Genomic DNA, 13,844 nt, shown 5'->3' on the forward strand with positions numbered 1-13,844 from the left:
AAGTAACACTGTCATCTATCTTTATGGTAGCATTTGAATGTCTCTGTAAGCTGCTGACTGGTGTGTTGCTGGCTAGCTTACAGTTTTAGCCAATGACTGTTTTCTACAGTCATTGGTTATAGCTATGACTACTTACATTAGCTTGCTAGCAGCAGTCAGTCAGCAGCCATAATTTTAAGGTGATCCAGTAAAATAAGTCAAAGATTACATGGTATACTACAATTGATGTCATTAGTTTAGTGCTCTTAGTTTTATTCTTGACGGTAAAACTAAGAGCCCATAAATGGTAATTTCATAGCAGAGTGTTTAGGCCCAGTAAAAACAATGCTGCTTAGCTGGCTTATCCAGGACTAGCTTCATGTAAAAAACATACTGGCTGCAAATGAAAGGTAAGCGGAGTGTTGGGAAGTCCCAAAATTTTATTCACCCTTATGTTTTGTTCGTTAAAGAGTTATGTGATGTGCAGTTAGCTGCATTTGGAGAGGTGTAGCCCTTATTATTATTATTATCCATTATTGTCCATGATTATTAATATTATTTGCAGTATTATTTTTATTAGAAGTTTTGCATTGTTATATCAGATACATACAACTGAGTTGAATGTAGCTATATTTAAACTTATTTGCCAAACCAATACTTCGAAGAGCAAAGTGAGAGCTCAGTGTCTGGTTTGAAGGGGGGAATTGAGAGCTCAAAATTGCCAATGAAAATGTTCATTTTCTTCATACAAACATATTTATTTGGTCCAAATTGGACCTGCATCTCATGTTCTGGTATCACTTCATTATACAAAAATATATAAGAAATGAGTATGAAGCTCTCAGATTTTCTTTTCAGATTTGACAAAATGCATAAAAAATTTAATCTGTATTCAGTGTAGTGACCACCGTCTGCTGCCCAGGCTGCAACACACTGATTCTCATAGTCAATGCTATAATCTTCCTCAGACATTCAGAAATCAGACAGCTTGTGTGTGTCATATACAATGTAAGTCTAGTTCTTATTAGTAGAAGTTAACACAATTTTTAAACTCAAGGTGTAAATGAATTTTCTAAACATTTCCTACGTGATAATTTAGTAGGAAATGTTGGACTTTCTTACACTGCATTTTATTTTATGGTTTTTAACATTTCACATTTAAACTATAACCAGTTTATGAAATAAAGTAGATTTCAATTAATGTTCTCAGATGTGTATGATTTGTTAACATATTCACCTGTTTTCACCTATTTATAATTATTTTCATCATTACTTCTGAGCTTTGCTTTCTGTTTTGCTTTGTTTGCCTACCCCGTGATTACCTTTCATACCCTATTTAACATTTTCCTATATTAGTAGTACACTACTACAACTAATACTATACTACTTGAGAGGTTCTATTCTAGGACAAGACTGACCAGTTGACCATTTCCTCTGTCTCACTCTTGTCCCACACATTCAACACATTTATCTATATATGTGTCAGACAAAGAGGTCTTGGTTGATTTCAGAACTGGTCAATACCACAAGTGGAGGACGATCAGTAAATTGCGTGTCTGGTTCATTTGTTACCATCATTATTCTGAATGAATGTCAGACTGGAATGTGAATATTTCAGATTCACCTCAGGAGTGCCTTTGTCACACTTTAATCTTGGTAAAGGTGGTCTTTACTGCAAAATTAGTAAGTATTTATCCTGTTTTATCCTTTGTTGGTGAGATACCTTTGTAGTTAAGTTGTATTGTACTTTTTATTTGTAACATGGAATTTTTTTTTCTTTTGTGACCTGCCTGGACTTTTAAAAAAAAAAATCTAAATATCAGATGTATTCAGTAAGTTTAGTCCAAATTGTCCACACTGCCTGGATTCAGTCTGTTATATTATCATTGTGATGTTTGTCTTAAAAAATAAAGAAATCAGAATAGTTTCTCTGATCTTTCTTTCTTTCTAAAAATTCTGGCCACTGTTCTTTTAAATGCAGTGAGATATGGGGGTGTTCTTAGCAGAGTATTTCCACAGTGGCAGTAATGAAAAATGTAACCGAAAAACAGACATACATACGTTAACTGTATTTTGAGTAGTCAACACAATTAGACCTTTTAAAACATCATAGTATTGTTACTGATGGAAGCTTGACCATATAAACATTCATATAAACAGCAAAAATGAATCAATTTCAGTAACTGCCATTTTCATTTTACTGCCAGTGTTTGGTAATGTAAGTGTGTAACGTACATTGCCACTCTTTGCCGATTCACATTATTGTAGTACTGAAAGTATGGAGTTGTAAGAAGCCAAAGGCACCTCTAAGACTTATTTTATGAGACTTTCTTTTAAAATTTATTCAGTGTAACCAAAAAACACCGAGCCTCTACCATTAAGTGGCTGAATGCTTCCCCCTAGTGTCAGTGTGTTGAATAATTGGATACCCTTTTTAACAGCAGTCCATAAATTAAATGCTTACACATGGAGGAATAGATTGCTAAAGATATAGATATTCACAGTGACAGGTTTTGTCATTTTGAGCCTTGCATAAATCCTTCAAACTCAGAACGATACAAGAAAAACATTTTTTCTCTTCTCTTCTCTCTCTGTCTTTATATCACACAGCACACACAACACAGCACTGGTTTTCCTCCTTATGATACATCAAAATCTATTTTATTAAATTCAGTACATAACATGGACACATAGATCATAAGCATCTATTGTGTTATTTGTAATACTTGTGTGTTATCACTCGAAATGTATTACCAGCAATATTACTTCAAATCAGTATTACTTTTCTGTTCTGCTAGCATGCATTTTGCTTCCTCTCTAAGTATGGTCAGAAAGTTTCAAACATAATATAAACTTGCGTTAGTAAAAAATGAGTACAAGGCTATAAATGAGGCAGACCCATATTGGAAAATTGTCTAGCAAGGTCAGATAGAGCAGATAAAGATATGATCAACTCTGAGGAAGGCGCTGGTTTTTCTTTTATCTTTTTCCCCACAATCAGTTTTCAGTTTCAGAAACATAAGCAAATGCTAATAACTGCCTCAAGACCCTTTACCTCAAAAACAGCCCCACTGCATATACGCCCACGGTTGCGGTTATTGCATCTGTGGTAATCTGTCATAGTGTCACATCCTCATCTACAACTGAAAATATACATATAATATATTAGGCTCATAAATTATTGGACAGAGACATGTTTCGTGTAATCTTGTCTTTGCACACCACTTGGTACACTTGGTACAACTGTTTGGATTTATTGTATAATATGTGATTGAAATTCAAACTTTAATTCAATTTATGCAGCTTCAGCTATTAAATCTGAAGCTGATTCAAAGTGTTTTGTATTTTGTAGCTTTTTGCTGTAATTTTAAATATGTTGCCCAATGAAATTGGTGCAATCTGAAAACAGTTTTTGAAACAATGAACTGGACAGCTCAGCAATAACAAAAGGCCTGAAAGACTGTTCGTATTTCATGCATTGACTGTATGATCCATTTCAGTTTAACCTGGATAAGATACCATCTCAAAGCAAGTGTCTATATCAAATTTCAACCTACTACCCAGTGCTAATAAATTACTTATTCATGCTTAGCTAATGTTATATAGAGGTGGTGGTGGTGGGGTGGGGGTTGGGGGAGTTGGTCATTTTACCAAGGACTTCAAGACACAACAGCCATAAAGATTTAATTATATTTTATTGGAAATGATGAGAATATTCTGGAACTGTTGGCATTTATTATCTAATTATGTATAACCATTACAGCTGTTAAACTCCTTCCTTGCTGTTATATCAATAAAAATGCTCATACCTACCATCTATAATTATCAGTATGAATTCAGTACTAAATAACATTTAAAACACAAACCACAAAAAACAGGTTGTTTAAAACTAGTTTGTACATTCAAATCAATTGTAGGAAACCTTGCATGTGTGAAACTGTTTTGGAGATATGTGTTTCCAACACTCACTGAAATGAGGTCTCAGCTATCTTTTTTTAAACTTATGATTTCCACACCCCAACCTCTCTTTGATCTTTTCTTTAATCTCAGTTAGCTATCAATTTAATCCCAGTTGGGTGAGAATAAATGTATTCTAATTTGGTTATTTTAAGATTATTTTGTTACAGTGCACATGCTTGTGCTTTTAGGTACACATCTTGCATTTATGTCAAATCACCCTCTGACCTCTGTGTGACCTCTGTTCCTTTTGTTCATTACATATGATCACGCCTATGCTGTTTTACTCTTTCACTGTTTCGAGATTCCCCCATGAGCCTTAAACGTGGTGGCAACTCAAACAGTTCTAGCGATATTGTCAAAGTCCTCCTTGAGCTCACTACTCTCCCATTAAAAAAATACAAGAAGACATGACATATTCAAGAAGACATCTGAGTAGACATCTACAGTCTACAGAAACATTGATAAATGGAAACACAGATGGTTTACAACAAGGTGTAAACCAGTCGCTATACTTAAGATGAGGAAAGCGAAATTAATTCTCAAGGGAGGAAACAGCATTTGGTGACACCCATGAGTTCCAGACAATGAACTTTATCCAAGTATTGAAAACAATTTAAAGTTATGTTAATTTCTCTAATTCATTTTAACCTTCTAGAAAACACTGTTACTACAAAACCTTTGTAAAACATCTTGAACTAAAGCTGAAAGTCTACACTTTAATCAGACAATAATTATTTGACTTAAAATCCACTTTGTTGATGGTGTACAGAGGCAATACGGCTAAATTGTGTCTTTGTCCAACAATTTGCACACGCACACATGCACACACACAAGGGAATACCAACTAAAAGTCTGTGATATCCCTGTAAATGCTGACAGAGGGCACTGTAGCTCTATCGAAATACAGGGGCTTTAAAATGTGCAGAGCCAACACAACTATTGTCTTGAGTGCTTTAATACCAACTGACAAAAACAAAACAGAACACGGCCACTGGTGCCTTCTGTGAACATCACAGAATGAACCAACCATTATTTTAAAGGTGAAGCAGCATAGTGCAGCAGCATAATGACAAGTGATTTTATTTCAAAGCCAAAAATCTCAGACCACCCATTCTAATTGGAAACTTATATTAAACATATATGCCATATACAAAGACCTCCCACACTTATAGATCTTGGTTGTAGTCATGTTTTGCCATCATTATAGTCATATTAACCTTTCAATAAATTGTAATTTAGAAAGATAGTGAGTAAACTAGATATCTGCACTGTTTTTAAAATGTAAAACTTGTGATCATAGAGCTTGCTTATCCTTTGCTTTTTATCCAGAAGAAAAAAAGCAGACTTATAACAAAGACTGTTTAAGAGAGATTCTATATCAACAAACCCAATCACAGAACTGGAGTTACACCCAATAACAAGTGTATTCTTAGTCTCCCCACCCCCCCCACCCCCCCACCCACATGCAGGTAATCTCCTAATTTAAATGCCTTAATAAGTGGTTCTTTATATATATCATATGATATCATATATCATATTATATTCATATATATATATGAAAGAAAATGAAGACAAGCTACATTTAACTTTTTTATGCCTATGTGCTTACAACAGCCATTACTAGAAGGATTATGTTTTCAGATTATCCCTCAGTTTGACATCCTTGGTTCAATATGTGAATCCATCTGACTATTGTCTATAATTTACTTTGACCCAACATTGACACTTGGACTCAAGGACGAATTGATTAGAAGTTGATGGTCAAAGATTAAGATCAACATTTTTCTGGTCCTAGTTAATTCTTACAAAAATGGCCGCAACTTTAGTGTTAATTTGAACATTGAACATTATAGTCAGCTGCTTTAGCTCTTTATCTGTTTGTGGGCATTTTTCTTACTACAGCAGAGGGCTAGTTCTAGCTCCAAGAGTTTAATACAATCTTTCTAGTAAGGAAAGTAATTTTTAATAATAAATGCATTTATAAAGCACCTTTCAAGACACCCAAGGACATTGTACAATAGATGAAAACACATAATAACATGTCTTTACATGTTTGATATTCAGTTTTGTAATGGGGAATTATTTCTCAGTAGATTTCACAAGAAAGTCAAGTACTGTGGATTTATTGATACAACTGAAAGTTGTTAACTAGCTGTCTAGCTCTCTGCCTGGTAAAACATTCCAAGAGCAACATTTTACTAATCTGAGTGGGTGTGTTGTGATGGTAATCAGGGTAAGTGGGGAGTATTTGTGTTTGTTTCTGTAAGCATGATAGTGTGTAGGAGGAGGATTTTTTTTCTTTCTTTTCTTTTGGCTTGTTTTTTTTAAAGTTGCTTATAAATAATATTTTAGGTTAGTGTTTAAAGATGCAACTAGCTTTGGTAATAAAGACTGCCTAGTGCTCGGTTTACTCAGTGGCTGTGGAGAATTTCTAAACAGACGGTCCAGTTCTATTTTTGTTGTGATTACTCTAATCATTCAGGCCCCCTGAACTTCCTGCTGTGTTTTTTGCATTTATTCATGAGTACCGATGTAGCATATCAAAGGAAAGAGATTATATGATTATCTTGACTGCCTATGATCTGGTTAGCATTTTGTACGTATGTTTTTCCCATATGTGTGCCAAACATCAGTTGCACCAAATTTCAGTAGGCGGATGTTTGACAGTCATGCAGTACTACTCTTAGATAACATTTTCTAAAATCCTTTTAAAGAACATATCTACAAGTCTATAGATTCTGTCAGTTTTTGGTCGTCTGTATCCTCTCCAATTTATATTGATCAATTATGGCCATTAGCAGGACTTAAACCATAAAATCCAGTATGAACGTGCCATGAAAGAAAATTACAAATTCTAATGTGAGTCCTCTGTTTTCCTGCTCAACTATATGTTTTCACTGAGAATCCATTAAAAGTTCACAAGGACACAACTAAATCGAAAGTACCAGCAGAGAAGTCACAGGGACGCGCACAGACACTGTGACAACAACTGAGGGGAAGGACAGGACTAGACAAGTCAGGTAATCAAAAAATTGAACACAGAAAGATAATGAGGCACAGGTAGGTCGAAACATGGATGTGAAGACTACCGATGACAATGAGACAGGAGGGGAAGTAAAACTAATTGCAAGACGCAGGAGACAGATTATTCTCAATGTAAAATTGCAAATAAACGACAAACACGGCTGAAACATAAAAATCTGAGTAGATTTAACAGATTAGAAATCAACAGAGGATAGGACAAAGGATTAGTAAAGGGAGGTAAATAAACTCCATAATTACAAAACTAGGAATCACTAAATACACAGAATACTCTCCTAAGACCCGAACTCGTTCATGGCATGCAGTTTTAATCTCTCTTTGCTATTTGGGCTGATTGGGACCTAATGAATGTAAAAACAAAGAATTACCAGATTTTTATTATTAGTTTTTTTTTTTTACAAGAGTTTTGTTTCTGAGAAAAATGAGATCCACGTATGAGGACATTCGTTTTACATTTTGATAGAAGAGTGGCAGTATAATGTCTTACTGGATATCAGGCCCTTGTAGAGCAAAATTTTATATTTTGGTCTAGACGACCTAAAATGTGTCCACATATGTGGACTCCAGGTCCTAGGAGGATACTAAAGAATATCTGAAAATCAAAACCTGCTAATAACTAAGGACTCATAATTTAAGGTTTGCTGCTGTGAATAACAAGTGACTTAACTATAAATAATACTTAGTGTCTGATAGGAAAACTGATAAATTGATAACTGATAACCCTCTGTTATTTGTTAGATGCTGATGATAAGTATGCTGGGTTTAACATGTGTATATGTGGAGACACACACTTCCTTAACTGAGCTACTATCTTCACAACTTCAGCTGGAATGAAGGCCAATCAGTGGCACGTGAAAAATTAACTTGCTTGACATTATTATGTATGAAAATGCCAGTCACATTTAATTACAGAGGACCCACTTTAACCCATGGCCATTGGGAGTATATCTGGTAGGACACTTAGCTATTAGGTCAGAGTTACGCTTGTTAACAAAACATAAGTATATATAAATTAAGTATATCTGACATCATACCAACGAACCTGCACTTAAAGGAGTTTACATGTTTCAGTAGATTCAGTGGCTACTGTGTGAGGGAATTTCCCACATGTTGTTAGCTGGTTCAACCCAAGGAGCTTGCCTTGCATTGTATCACTAAGGGAACAAACAAGCACACAGTAACTGGTGGGTGACAAAAAATAAGCCTAGTAATTATTAGTGAATATAAAAATGTATATAATGAACATAACTCTAAATTTATAAGGTACGTATAAAACTTTCTAACAGAATGCCTTAAATAAAACGTATCCCAAAAGCTGTATTGTGAAATAGCCCTCTTAACACTACACCCCTAGGAATACCAATGAAGTGTAGTGCATATTTAGCATAGGGACAAAACCACATTCATCACAGGATATAAACTGGACCAAAGAACATTTTTCAGTCTCATTGTCTAAATTTGCTTCTTTATGTTTTAAAGAACACATGGTGTGGGTTCATTTGTGTTTAAATCAATGTGTTTGGTAGAAACTATCTTGGCATAGTGCCCAACCATGGATATGGATATCATTTTGCACACATGAAAAGCATGGATATTAGAGCGAACATGTACACTATAAACACACTATAAACAGGTTGTTTGAGATTTATGCTCATATTATGATTTAAAACGAATTCAGTAAACGATCAATTTTCTACTCTTTCTATGAACACATACATTTTCCCTTGAATGCACGTTGTCAATAAAAGTCAGTTTGATCAATGCCAAAATAGTATATTAAAGCCCATTTAGTCATCTTATCACATCTTTACAACCACTTTGTGTGTTCACAGACAAACAGGGTTGTTATTTCTGCCTGTATCTGCTATAACACATACCATTCTGCTGTTACATTCAGTCCCCATTAGACACTTCATTGAGGCTAAAACTTTATTTAGCAGAATTTATCTTCAGTGTTATTTCCTACCTTCATTTTTGTAACTACTGGAAATCTGTCATTAATTCGAAGCTTGAGGTTCTGACTTAAATTATTTTGTATTTTTGTTTGTTCAAAAACAGTCCATTTCAGATTTAATGATGGTGATTCTGTTCTGAGACATGTGAAGCTAGAGACACCAGCAACCATAGTCAATTGTCTTCCAGGGGCGAGAGCAGGCGACATTTGAGGGAAATTTAAAACTGCTGGCTAAGTGTAAGGGTATTCACGTCAGCAGTAATGACACCCGGTTACGTCAATCAGAGGTCACTAATATTAATATTGAATCAGTCTGTAACTTTGCCAAAACAATGTCGGACTCTGTAGTTTTCTCTGGTCCCCTCCCCAATCAGACCAGGAGTGACATCTCCTTAAATTCCTCTGAATAGTGTCCAAAAAACTATGTTGACTTTATAGATAATGGGGAAACTTTCTGGGGGAAGCCTGTTCTTGTTAGGAGAGACAGCATCCATCCCTCATTTTTAGAAATCTGGCCAAATTTATTAAACCCCCCAAAATGTGACTATCCAGAGTTGGGACCAGGAAGCAGAGTGGCAGTCTTACACGTCTATCTGCAGCTTCTTCCTCCCCAAACCCCATCCCCTTAAGGACTGTGTCAGCTCCCAAACAGAGAAAAAATAAACTAAAAATCAGCAAAAAAAAGGACTGAAACAAAAAAAAAAAAATCACAAAGGAAGAACAATACAGCATCCACATTTGAACCAAAGAGTAAAACAGTGAATTGTGGATTACTAAACATCAGGTCTCTCTCTTCCAAGTCTCTCTTAGTACACGAGTTAATAACTGATCAACAAATTGATTTACTCTGTCCTTACAGAAACCTAGTTACAGCAGGATGATTATGTTAGTTTAAATTAATCAACCACCAAGTCATTCTAACCATCAGAAACCTCGAAGCACAGGCCGAGGGGGCAGTGTGGCAGCAATTTTCCACACCAGCCTATTAATCAACCAAAGACCAAGAAAGACTTTTTATTTCACTAGCTTGGCCCACATCCTCATTTTAGGTTTAAGAGACATAAATCAGGACCTTTCCACAAATGTTTATCCATGTGATGATGTCCTCTTGTTTTTTTAATCTAACTGCTGCACTGACTTCTTTTTGAATTAAATGTTTTTCTTTGTAATCATTTTTTTTGTATATTTGTAATATTCTTTTTCTGTATTTCATGCATGTATTTTAAGGCAGGTGGGGATTATGTCTCCTCACCCCCGTCTTCATCATTAATGACCTAGTCCAGTATTTACTTGGGCGTAACTTAACCAATTAACCAATACTAACCTGACATATGTCAGCTGGTTCATCCATGAAGATGTGATTGGTTAATTTTAATTTTTTTCTTTCCTGTTTTTAATTTAAGCACACTTTTACAATATGTTACTATGACCCTGATGAAGGCCACAAGCCGAAATGCGTTGGTCAGGCAATAAAGTTGTTCCTCTTCCCTTCAAGTGTTGCTGGAGTTCCTGTATTCCCATTTTAGGTTTGACAGCGTTTTAGTAGGTAAAGGTGAATGATTGGACATGAACTGAGCTGCGGTTTGGGGAAGGCCTCGAAGGGGACTGGCGACGGCTTCCAGGCCTGGCAGATCCCCGTGTACTACATAGGAGTGAAGAAGTTAAAGAACTGAGAACAAGGAGGGAGGGAGGGTGGGGCACATAAACGAGAATGAACAGCTTGCAGAACTGGGGGAATCTATATAGATGACAACAGGAAGGAGCGTATTTGCAGGCGTGGTCCCGCTCCTGAAATTCCGATACATAATCTCCAATAATTTGAAAGCCTGATGCTTAGACTTGTTCACCCTAGCTGGTAAACTCAAAAACCAGTCTTATTTGTTATCATCTATCGTCCCCCTGGGCCTTACACAGAGTTTCTGTCTGATTTCTCAGACTTTTTCTCAGATTTAGTGCTCAGCTCAGATAAAATAATTATTTTAACATCCATGTAGATGTTAAAAATTACAGCCTCAACATGGCATTTAATCTGTTATTAGACTCAATTGGCTTCTCTCAAAATATAAAAGAACCCACCCACCACTTTAATCACACTCTAGATCTTGTTTTGACACATGGCATAGAAACTGAACATTTAACAGTGTTTCCTGAAAACCCTCTCTTGATCATTTCCTAATAACATTTACATTTACATTTACAATAATTGATTGCACAGCAGTGGGGAGTAGATTTCATCACAGTAGATGTCTTTCTAAAAGTGTTGCCAATAAGTTTAAGAATATAATTCATCCACTGTTATCATCTTCAATGTCTTGTACCAACACAGAGCAGAGCAGCTACCTGATCGCTAATCCAATAGAAGTCGATTATCTTGCTAATAATTTTACCTCTTCATGATGTATGACTCTGAATGTTGTAGCGCCTGTGAAAAAGAGAGCCTTAAATCAGAAGTACTTGACTCCCTGGTATAACTCTCAAATGCGCAAATAAAGAAGATAACTTGTAAGCTGGAGAGGAAATGGCTGGAGAGGAAATTTAGAAGATCATCATTTAGCCTAGAAAATAGTTTGGAGCTTAATAAAAAAAGCTCTGTAAAGCTAGAACATGTTACTGCTGCAGCAAGACTACTGACAGGGACTAGAAGGAGAGAACATATTTCCCCTACTTTGGATTCCCTTCACTGGCTCTCTGTTAAATCCAGAATTGAACTAGAAATTAAGAATTTGGAAGGTCTTGAATAATTGGGCCCCATTTTATCTTAATGACCTTATGGTACCACATCACCCCATTAGAGCACTTTGCTCTTGGACAGCGCACTTACTTGTTGTTCCTACAGTATTTAAAAGTAGAATGGGAGGGAGAGCCTTCAGCTTTCAGGCCCCTCTTCTGTGGAACCAGCTTCCAGTTTGGATTCGGGAGACAGACACTATCTCTACTTTTAAGATTAGGCTTAAAACTTTCCTTCTTTCTAAAGCATATAGTTAGGGCTGGATCAGGTGACCATGAACCCTCACTTAGTTATCTTGCAATAGGTGTAGGCTGCTGGGGGATTCCCATGGTGCATTGAGTATTTCTTCTTCAGTCACCTTTCTCACTCACTACGTGTTAATAGACCTGTCTGCATTGAAACATGCTTGTTATTAATCTCTGTCTCTCTTCCACAGGATGTCTTTTATCCTGTCTTACTCCTCTCACCCCAACCAGTCACAGCAGATGGCCGCCCCTCCCTGGAGGTTTCTTCCTGTTAAAAGAGAGTTTTTCCTTCCCATTGTCACCAAAGTGCTAACTCATTGGGGGTCGTATGATTGTTGGGTCTTTCTCTGTATGTATTATTTCAGGGTCGACCTTAGAATATAAAGCACCTTGAGGCAACTGTTGTTTTGATTTGCCGCTATATAAATAAAATTGAATTGAATTGACTTGAATTCATATTTTTAAACCTGATCCTTTGTTGACATTTATTTGGTGCTCTTTGATTTATTTATTTTTTCATTAGCAATTGGAATCCATTTTAAAGTTGGGTGCAGACAAAGTAAAGTCAATAGACTATTTAATTTATTCTCACTCTGTCTGTAGACCCTCAGCTGTGAAATTGCAGAACAGAAACAGAGGCAATACAGACACTTTGAAAACACTGAGAGAGGACGTCTGCCTGGAGTGCAAAGTCACACCACTCTTGCCTGCTTCATTCATGCTATTTGTTGTGGTGCATGTGTGTCTCAAAATGTGTATGTGTTCTACACGCATGTGCGGGCCACTGTTTTTTGTGCTAGAGGAAACACACATAAATGTCACACATAAAAACTTCCAAAGATACTAATCAGTCATCCTTGACCTTTACAAATTACAGAAAGGGGTTTTGAAGCCGAGACACCTTAGTCTGTATTAAATCACTCTCCAATTACACTTGGCCTTGTAGAGCTGCGTCCTGGATTAGTTATAGTTTTTTGATTCTTACTGTTTACACAGGATTTATCATCATGAAATCAGTGGCTGACAAAAGCTCAGAAGAAGACTTAGATGGAAAATAAGCAAAATTGCCATGCAGTGGCATCTGGCAGACAGTCAAAAAGGTCAAAAAGCTTTCCATTTTGTGAAAGCACAAAGATGTGTTTCTGCTCAGTATATGTCATGACCACTTTCAGGCTAGTCTTTTGGGTTTATTGATAGTTACTTAGAGTCCAGCCATGTGTATCACAACATCTCTTCGTCAGGAAGTTGCAGCAAAGTTCATTACATTGCCCAGGACTGATCTGAGCTCTCCTACAACAACTACAGAGACTTCATTTCTATTGATCAAGTTTTTTGTTTTGTTTTTATTTTTTTATTTTTGTTTTGTTTTGCTTCAAACAACATGGTATGAAGTGGCCCTCTAACAATATTGCACTCTACTATTACATTCCACTATATCAAAGACACAGTTATAGCGTCGGACTCTCTGACACAGTGATAAAGTGATTGTGACCATACAGCTTGTTGATGTATAAACTGAAGGCTTTTGTTATTAAATGCAAAATACACAGCACTTCACATAAAACGTACAGCAGATCAATGTGACATTCTGAACAGGCAACTGATCCAACATGTCCATCAAGAGTTTGGCAACATTTGACTTCACAGTGTTATCAGCTTTAAATCACAGTGGAGGGATATATATAGCTCATATGTAGCAAAACTGCCCCAGAGTACTCCACTTTTCTGAACTAACTGAGATTAGTGAATTCTTTACCTTAAACAAATAGTAAAAGGATAACACATTTCTTATGTAAAAAGTCAACTAAATATTATTAAAAATGCTTGTACAACATAATATTGCTGTGCTCTTTCTATCAATAGCATGTAATGAAACAACAGCAAGAGCAAAACCAATTAGATCAATTAGTAAAAAATATCTTTTTTGTCATGTTTT

Source organism: Perissodus microlepis, chromosome 16, assembly GCF_051167445.1.
Source record: "Perissodus microlepis isolate ML-2025 ecotype Zambia chromosome 16, ASM5116744v1, whole genome shotgun sequence".
In the NCBI taxonomy this organism is placed as follows: domain Eukaryota; kingdom Metazoa; phylum Chordata; class Actinopteri; order Cichliformes; family Cichlidae; genus Perissodus; species Perissodus microlepis.